Raw genomic sequence first — 9,813 nt, 5'->3', positions numbered from 1 at the left:
CTTAGCCGCACGTATATATCAATATAACATAAATGGAGGAAAACTTTCTCCGATAAAAATAAAATAGGGAAAGATCAAGAACCACTTCCTCCTAGTGCTGTTGCTGCTGCTGGGTTGTTCATCATCTCAGAGAGGAAGTAGGAACACCACTACTTTTGCTAAACAATTGACCCTCCAACAGTCCCTAGCGATGAGGATGAAGTACGACAGCAGTCATCCTGAAGCAAAACGTATAACTGAGGCCTTGACTGCTATGTTGGTGTTAGACGTGCGTCCAGTATCCGCCATTAGTGCAGTGGGATTTAGACAATTGATGGAGGTAGTGTGTCCCTGGTTCCAAATCCCATCTAGATTCCACCTGCATCCTCAAAGCAGCAGCGACAAGCATGCGTCTGTCTGTTACAGGGTGGTGTAACCCTCAAAGTGCGCTCCACAAACAATAAAAAAATTCCTCTTTTTTTTTCTCTTTGTGAAATGTGTGGGCTGTAGCCGCACCTGCATCCTTAAAGCAGCAGTGACAAGCGTGCGTCTGTCTGTTAAAGGGTGGTGACACCCTCAAAGTGTGCTCCACAAACAATAAAAATATTCTTTTTTTTTCTGTCTTTGTGAAATGTGTGGGCTGTAGCCGCACCTGCATCCTTAAAGCAGCAGCGACAAGCGTGCGTCTGTCTGTTAAAGGGTGGTGTAACCCTCAAAGTGCGCTCCACAAACAATAAAAAAAATCGTTTTTTTTCTGTCTTTGTGAAATGTGTCGGCTGTAGTCGCACCTGCATCCTTAAAGCAGCAGAGACAAGCGTGCGTCTGTCTGTTAAAGGATTACATTGGTGACAGCATCCAAGTAGGTATGTCAGACAGTCCGTACCTGTACTGGCAGGAAAAAGAGGCAATTTGGAGGTCCCTGTACAAACTGGCTCTATTTTACCTGAGTTGCCCCCCCTCCAGTGTGTACTCCGAAAGAGTGTTTAGTGCAGCAGGGAACCTTGTCAGCGAAAGGCGTAGGAGGTTGCTTTCACAAAATGTGGAGAAGATGATGTTCATAAAATGAATTATCAACTCTTCCAGGGAGACCAGCCTCCAGAACGTACAGAGGGACCTGTGGTTGTGGATTCCAGCGGGGACGAATTAATACTCTGTGAGGATGAGGATGTACACAACACTGAAGAGGGTGAGGAATCGGTGGATGAGGAGGATGAGGACGACATCTTGCCTCCGTAGAGCCAGTTTGTGCAGGGACAGATTAATTGCCAGCTTGTTTTGTGGGGGCCCAAACGAACCAATCATTTCAGCCACAGTCATGTGGCAGACCCTGGCGCTGAAATGTTTGGTTTGTTAAAGTGTGCATGTCCTGTTTATACAACATAAGGGTGGGTGGGAGGGCCCAAGGACAATTCCATCTTGCACCTCTTTTTTTTCTTTGAATTATGTACTGTTTGGGGCCTAGTTTTTCAAACTGCCATCCTGTCTGCCACTGTATTGTCACTCCTAGATGGACCATGTGTTTGTGCCGCCCACTCGTATCTCTTAGCATAGTCATCCAGCTACCTCGGTGCAACCTTTTGGATATAAAAACACTATTGTGAGGTGTGAGGTGTTCAGAATAGACTGGAAATGAGTGGAAATTAAGGTTATTGAGGTTAATAATAGCATAGGAGCAGAAAAGCCCACAAATTCTGTGATTTTAGCTGTTTTTATGCTTTTTTTAAAAAAAATACAGATCCAAAACACAAAACCCAGAACCCAAAACATGGAAGGGTGGTTTTGGCAAAACCAATCCAGATCCAAAACACGAAGAAAGATCCAGATCCAAAACCAAAACGCAAAACACGAAAAGTGGCCGGTGCACACCCCTAATATGCGGTGTGGAAAAAATGCTGCAAAGTAAGAATGCTTTCAAAAATAGAAGTTTTAATAGTTTATTTTTATCAATTAACAAAATGCAAAGTGTATGAACAGAAGAAAAATCTAAATCACGTCAATATTTAGTGTGACCACCCTTTGCCTCAAAATAGCATCAATTATTCAATTCTTCTAGGTACACTTGCACACAGTTTTTGAAGGAACTCGGCAGAAAGGTTGTTCCAAACATCTTGGAGAAATAACCCCAGATCTTCTGTGGATGTACAATAGGCTTGCTCAAATTCTTCTTCATCTTCATGTAATCCCAGACAGACTTGATGGTGTTAGGATCAGGGCTCTGTTGGGGCCATATCATCACTTCCAGGACTCCTTGTTCTTCTTTATGCTGAAGATAGTTCTTAATGACATTGGCTGTATATTTGGGCTCCTGCTGCAGACTAAATTTGACAAGGAGCTGACAAGGCAGAATGTTTGGTATACATAAGTAAGGTTGGCCAACCAGAAAATCGCAGTTATAATAAGGACACTGTAACTTGCTGTGCAAAAGCTGTTTTGTGTGTTTATTGAAAAAAAATTACTTTCCTTTTTTTTCCCTACTGAGGTGCTTAACACATATCAAATGCTGATTAGTATGTTCACCAGCTAGTGTTTGCATGCAGTGTAATTACGTACACCTGCTGTTTGAACAGAGCAAGGCTCACATACTGAGTCTCAATTAACCACTGCATTGCTGGGAAAAAAAGAAAAATAAAGCAGTCTTTTCTTTTTCTGTGTTAAACTTTGATAACCAGGGGCGGATTGGGCCGCCGGGATACCGGACCGGTTCCCGCTGGGCCAGTCCCCGCAGTGGCCGGCGGCCGCCCAGCACTTACCCATGCTCGTTGCCATTATCGGAGCTCAGCTAGGGCTGGAGGGAATGAGGCTGACACACACTGGGGCTGGAGGGAATGAGGCTGACACACTGGGGCTGGAGGGAATGAGGCTGATACACACTTGGGATGGAGTGAATGAGGCTGACACACTGTGGCTGGAGGGAATGAGGCTGACACACTGAGGCTGGAGGGAATGAGGCTGAGAGCTACAGGTGGGCCTGGGGATGGAGAGACATGGAGCCCTGAATATGAAGAGACACAGGGAGCCTGGAGAACCACAGTGGAGCATGAGGATGGAGAGATGTAAGAGGGTCTGGAGTAACACGGGGGCCTGGAGAGACACATAAATTGTTTGATCGGGGAAATTCACATTTTGCCCTGCACAAAAACTTCTGTTACTATACATTATCTGGTTATGGTGATGACATTGGTTATATTTCTACGTAAACAGGCATCTTCCAGAAAGGCCAAAGAAAAACCAACAAGTAAGGGCGCTAACTTTTAAAGAGGGTGAGAAGACCTTACACAAAATCAAATTGTGTTATAGACACATATATGACAGCAGCCTTTATATTGATGGGAAATTTGCTGGATTCCCATAAAATGTGAAACAATATAAGAACAAAAATATATAGGTGCTCATCAAAAATGTAAATAAATGTAATATAACATAATACACAGAGATAAAATAGAAAAAAAGTAAAAAGATGGTATGTATAAAAATATATAAAATTAAAAAACATAGATTACAATGACAGTGACATAAATGAAAATGTTGTAGACAGTGAATGTATCAATAAATAGTTAGGGTACAGTAATGACAAATTTTCAAAATAGAAAACAATATTGCTAAAGAAGTTAAAACCATTGATATTGTCATCGGTGTGAAAAAATGCCTTTGGGATGTTATACCCACATCGGGGATAGCTTACGTTGTTATAGAACACAGTCAAGGCAAAATATCTAGCAAGTTGTGCTGAGAACCACAGATATTAACATTTCATAGAATTTAGTTAAAACATTTTTCTTAGTCCAGAAAAAAATGTGTGAAAACAATTGTATACATATGATCCAGTGTATATAGTTCCAGCATTATTTACAATTAATATTGTGATTCTATATTACACAGAAAAAAGATTATACCCATATGTTTTTTGGGGATATGGGGATATCGGTATGGTGAATGGTGATTTTATTCCAATAGTAGAGAAAAGGAGCAACATGCAGGCATGCAAAAAGAAGGTTATAACCTGTGTCCTTCTCCTGATTTAGTTTAAAGGCTTACGTGATCCAAAGTGCATCCACCTTGTCAGCGTGCAACTCATATGCTGGCTCGCAGCTCTGCTCCTTGCCATATCTAGCGGCTTCTTGACCTCAGTGCTTGGGGTGTTTATCAATATGTGGTAAATCCACCTCACCTCACTCAGCAGGCAGAAGATGTCCGTCTATTCCTGCGTGTCACCTCCTATGCCGCAGTCATAAGTTATAATGTTGCAGTGATATTATTGGATAAATATACAAAGTAACTCCTTTTCCCAGCTTGTTTTGCTCACTACACCGATAAAGATAGATTGTTAACGCGTTTCTCCGCCTCTTTCAATCATTCAGCGGCTTCCTCAGAACAGTGATGAGCTCCTATACATTTTTGTTGTTATATCTTCCAGACAGTGTGATCTACATGAATAAGGAATACCAGCTGAAGAAGCTGCTCAGTGAGGCTCAAATTCTTCAGAGCTTCCCCATGGCAGAGAAACCACCATATAGGTGAGAAAAGACTTCCAAACTGGCTGGCTTGTACCTAGTGCAGAAGGATGGATAGTGTATCATTCACCAAGATTTCTGTTGCCGACCCTGCTCCCATCAGCGGCTTGCAAAAGCACCTCCAGGCCCTAAAAGGAGGGAGTATGCTGCCCTCCTCAACAGACCCACCCCCCCATAAGGGCTCCTTCCAGAATTTTCCCGGGCTGGTTTTCCATCCCAATCAGCCCCTGTTGATAACTATTGCATTGCTGACAGAAAGAGATATATTAATTTTTGGGAAATACTGGCTTGTTATCTCAAAGTACCTAGACTTGTGTATAAATCTCCTGGAGATAAAACGGAGGACGTTTTTTGCACTATAGTAAATTTGTTGGCCTCTTACCAAAACAAAGAGGAACAAATGTTGCAGCTGGTGACCCAGTCAGTGGGCACGACAGGTGCAGGGGATTTAAAGAAAATGTCTGCCTCAGATGACCCAGAGGCGTATTTACTGATATTTTAAATGGTGGCACAGCGCTTAAAGTGCACAGCAGATACTTGGGCTGATAGACTTGTCCCCAATCTCACTGGTGAGGTTCAGAAAACCTATGATGATTTGTCCTCTGCTGATGCAATAATATATGACCTAGTCAAAAGTGCCATTCTGGCCAGGTCAGGTCTCACTCCAGAATGGTACTGAAATGCCGGCAGCTGTTTAGCCAGTTAAAATACAGACTGCAGATGCCTGACAGGATGAAGATCCCAACTGGGGCAGGTAAGTACTATTACCCTCCCCTGTCCCCCCTAACCCTCCCTTAGGGGTGCCTTACCCTAAAACTCCTGGGGTAGTGCCTAACCCTAAGTCCCCCCAGGGGTGCCTAATCATAACCCTGCTTCCCACACGCTAAACCAAGCCCTTCCAGGGGGTGCCTATCTCTTACCTCCCCCCATTAGCACCCAACCCTAACTCCCCCTTCCCCTAGCCTAACCCTAACCCTCCCCGGGGGTGCCTAACCCTAAGTCCACCCAGGGGTGCCTAAAGCTAACACTAAGGGTGCCCCAGACTTACTGTGTTCGGTCATCCGTCTGTGTTTCGGCGTCGGGATTAAGATAGGCGTCTGCATTTCGACGCCTATCTTAAATCCCCTGTCGAGCATCAGCCATCAGGATTTTGACCAGTGGCATTGCGGCCGCTGGTCATTTAACTACATCCCCTCACTTCTTCTGGAAAAACGCAGCGCTTCCTCGAATGGGCCTTATTACCAGGGGTCCCAACCCGGAAGCAGGTGGCGGAACTCATCAGACTGGGGCAAAGGTGATTCCAGCCAGAAGACCGCACTGCTGCTCAGACTTTAGAGATGGTGGTTATTGACCAGTGAATAAGGACCCTAGGGCGGAATATGCAGCGCTGGGTCATATACGCTGATCCTCAGAATTTAGAGGAATAAATAACAGTATTGGAGTGGTATGAGACCGCAGGAATATGACAAAGGTTCCAAAAAAGAAACCAGGGAATGGGCGACCCATTAAGATGGCACCCCATTGGCCTGTGACCCTGACTGTCACCCCTCCTCAAGGAAACATTCCTGGAGACGCCAGGGTCGTTTGCTATGAGTGCGGAAAGCCAGGTCATGAAAGACAGGACTGTCCCAAAAAAACATAGCCTATGGAGTGTGGGGTTGCTAATATGGGCGCTACATACTCCGCTTTTTGCACAATGGTACCCCAGGATTCCAGACCCCATTAATGTGGGAAACTGTGTTACTGAATGGCTGAGAACTCCTAGCTATTGTAGACTCAAGGAGTGAGCTAGCCCTGATCTCAGAGACTGTCCTGCCCAGGCCAGGGGAAAAGGTGCCAGGGTTAGTTGAAATACTTTGCGTTCATAGATCCACAGAAAACTTTTCACGGGTGCAAGTGAGCCCCACCATAAAGGGGCACACTTATGAGGTGGTCGCTGCAGTCGCTCCCCTATCCTATCATATTAGGACGCAATTTCCCAGGATTTGTAGAGAAAGTAAAGGAACCACAGAGACAACACCAATGTAAAGTCTCCAAGGCCCGACCTTGGAAAAGGGAGGAGTGAAAAAGCGCGGCCAGTCCTCTGTGGAGAGGGAACCTCTGCGCAATTAACATCAGAGAGAAGAAATCCGCAACACTTCGCCCGGTTACAGCCAGACACAAATGTTTGCAGGGACGTTATATACAATACAGATGTTGCCATGGATGTGCTAGAAACCGCCACCCCTCAGGTTCTTGGTGGCCGCTCTAGTTCGGCTGGCCCTACAGAAGATGGTGGACACCTTGTCAATAGAACAGCAAAAAGAAGCTAAAGCCTTAGTTCGCAATAATCAGGATGTGTTTTCTACACTGCCAGGGTGTTCTGCCTTAATAGAGCACGAGATAAATACATCTGAAGGAGTGGGCGTAGAGCAGCGACAATATCGCATCCCGAGACACGGCGACAAGCTGTCCGACAAGAAGAAAGTCCGGACCCTGTACTTCTCGCTAGACCACTCGGATGTCGCACTGGCTCTCTGAGGGATACGTTGTGCACGGAGTGGCGGGAAAAGTACAACCCAGCGTCCATAAGAGACGAAGCCTATTTGTTCCTTTATCAGAATGTACCACATGCAGGGAAAATAAAGGATATACGCCTGAGATGGGTGAAGTGAAGTATCAGCTGGGTAGTTAACACAGAAACATGGACGTCTTCTCTAGAAGAAGTAAGAAGACTGGAGGGTGTCGGCTTTCACCAAGGAATATGTGCCCTACCCCAGGCTTGGAAACGTGTAAGGGGGATGTGTGGTGAGGGGGGTTGTCTCTAACTTAAATTCCTCACATTCCTGTGGGATCAGTTCCCTCTAAGGGAGGCTAGAGTGAAGCCTGTCCAGTTTGCCGCAGCAAGGGAGATTTGGAACTCCAGGTTTCACAGTTGCACAATCCCAGCTGAATTCATCACTGGGAAACAGGAAGAGTTTAAAACTCTCATCTGCCTACTTTTCTTGGTACTGACGCCAGCAAGTGGCCTGTTTAGTAGGCCAAAGTTCTATAATGCCAGGGACTGATGTCTTGCTATGCTGGAAGAGCATGGCAGATTGTGGCTGCAGGCCATTGCAGCAAACTGACCACTAAGCAATGGGAGTGCTGGGACATTTACTTTTGTTTGTTTACTTGTGTTATATGCCTGTGTGTCCAGGCCTAAGCCTATGTATGCTAAAGTGCACCGTCTGCTGCTATTAAAGACACTGATTTACTAAGTTCCTGCTTTACTGAGTTCATAGGAAAGATTGATTGCTAAATTTTATTGTATTTGTGTATTATTGGTAATTTGGAGTTGTACACCTGAGATTTGCCTTTTTTTACTGAGTTCATGCCTGTCTTGAGTCCTCATTTCTACACCCTGTGTTACAATATATATATATATATATATATATATATATATATATATATATATATACAGGTTGAGTCTCCCATTAACAAATATTCCGAAATACGGAATATTCTGAGATACAGAATATTTTAGCATGACCGAGATTGTGAAGCCTTTGCTTTTTGATGGTTCAATGTACACAAACTTTCTTTAAGGCACAAAATTATAAAAAATATTGTATAAAATCACCTTCAGGCTGTGTGTATAAGGTGTATATGAAACATACATGAATTTCATGTATGTACACAAACTTTGTTTGAGCCACAAAATTATTGAAAATATTGTATAAAATGACCTGCAGTCTGTGTGTAAAAGGTGTATATAACACATAAATGCATTCTGTGTTAAGATTTGGGTCCCATTCCCAAGATATCTCATTACAGTATGCAAATATTCCAAAATACAGAATATTCTGATATCCAAAATACCCCAGGTCCCAAGCATTTTGGATATGGGAGACTCAACCTGTATATCCTTTCCCAGCCATGAGTCTGGATGGCATGGTCTTTTACAAGCTCTTAGGATTTTCTAATGTCCTGGAAGCCTATGATTGTACTCAGTACTGTGGCTGGAAGTGTATCTGAATAGCCATCACTTCCACTTCCATCAATATGAAGGTGGTCTGTAATTCTAATCTCAAAATTATGAGTGTGTTATACTGCAGCCGTGGGTCTTGTCATGATGCCTATATCCTGCACCAATCATCACTGTGGGAGAAATGTGAAAGTGTAGAAATGCATGAGGGCTACCTAATAGCTATGTGTTTGTTTGTTAAGCCTCTAAGAATGGTTTATTGTATAGCAATTGCAAGATGCTGTTACTGATGCCAACATATTTGTTTTCTCTCATTTCAGGTAATTCAGGATATGGGTGTCAACCCTGGCTTATGACACCTCTGTTTCAGCCACAGACTCCTTCTCAGCATAAGTCCAATGAGACGGGTATATCAACTTGGAACTTAATAGAACGCACCTTTGGGCTACTGAAGAGTTTGTTCAGATGACTTGATAAATCAGATGGTGCGCTCCTCTACGCTCCCAAAAATGTTAGTGACATTGTAAATGCATGTTTCACCTGGACAATATTGTGACAAACAACGATGAGCCAGGGATCCCTTTAACATCTGAGCATGTGGTGAAGGCAGAGAAGGGAAGGGAGGTTAGAGAGCTGCTGATCCAGCACTAGTTCAAGTACAAGTCAAGTCCTAAAAATATTGCTCTTTTTTTCTGATGCAAGTTTAGTTATTTTTATTTATTTTTATTTTATTAATTAAAAAAAAAAAAAAAAAAAGGTTTTACTACTCTAACTATGTGAGCTGCCGGCCTTACACAGTCTCCCCTTTAGTTTGGTAAGTGTTTAATGTTTTCACCAAAAATGTTACTTTGATTAATGCCTGAAGTGACATAATAACAAGTTTTTATTTATTTAATTTTTTTTTATACATTCGCCAGATGTAGTGTAAAGGTGCCCACATACTAGACGATTATCTGCACGATTTGCACGATTTAGATGCATCGTAACGATAGTTAAAATGTGTGCAAATCGTGCAGTTTCCACTGAGCGATAACAATGCAATGCGCAGTCCCGCGGGTCGTTAATTGTATCTTCAGATCTTACCTACTGCAGGTAAGATCTGCCAATCTCTCTAACGATGCACTGGAAATCGCTATGGACGCACGATAGGTCGTTAGTAGATCATTTGTAAAAATTAACACTTTATGCACAATATCGTTTGTCCAGGACTGCCAGGGAGCTGCCGGGGAGTTCGAGGAAAATCGTTAACGACATCGCATAATTTGCAAGTCGTTTAGTGTGTGTCCAGCTTTAGGCATGTTATGTAGAAGTTGTGTGCTGAGGGGACCCAGCAATGGCAATCCCTATGTGCTTTCCCACTCACTGGTAAGTTCGCCT

Source organism: Taudactylus pleione, unplaced genomic scaffold (genome assembly GCF_031769625.1).
Source record: "Taudactylus pleione unplaced genomic scaffold, aTauple2 ptg001501l, whole genome shotgun sequence".
Classification (NCBI taxonomy): domain Eukaryota; kingdom Metazoa; phylum Chordata; class Amphibia; order Anura; family Myobatrachidae; genus Taudactylus; species Taudactylus pleione.
The sequence above is the reverse complement of the archived record's forward strand: the minus strand, read 5'-3'. Positions refer to the sequence as shown.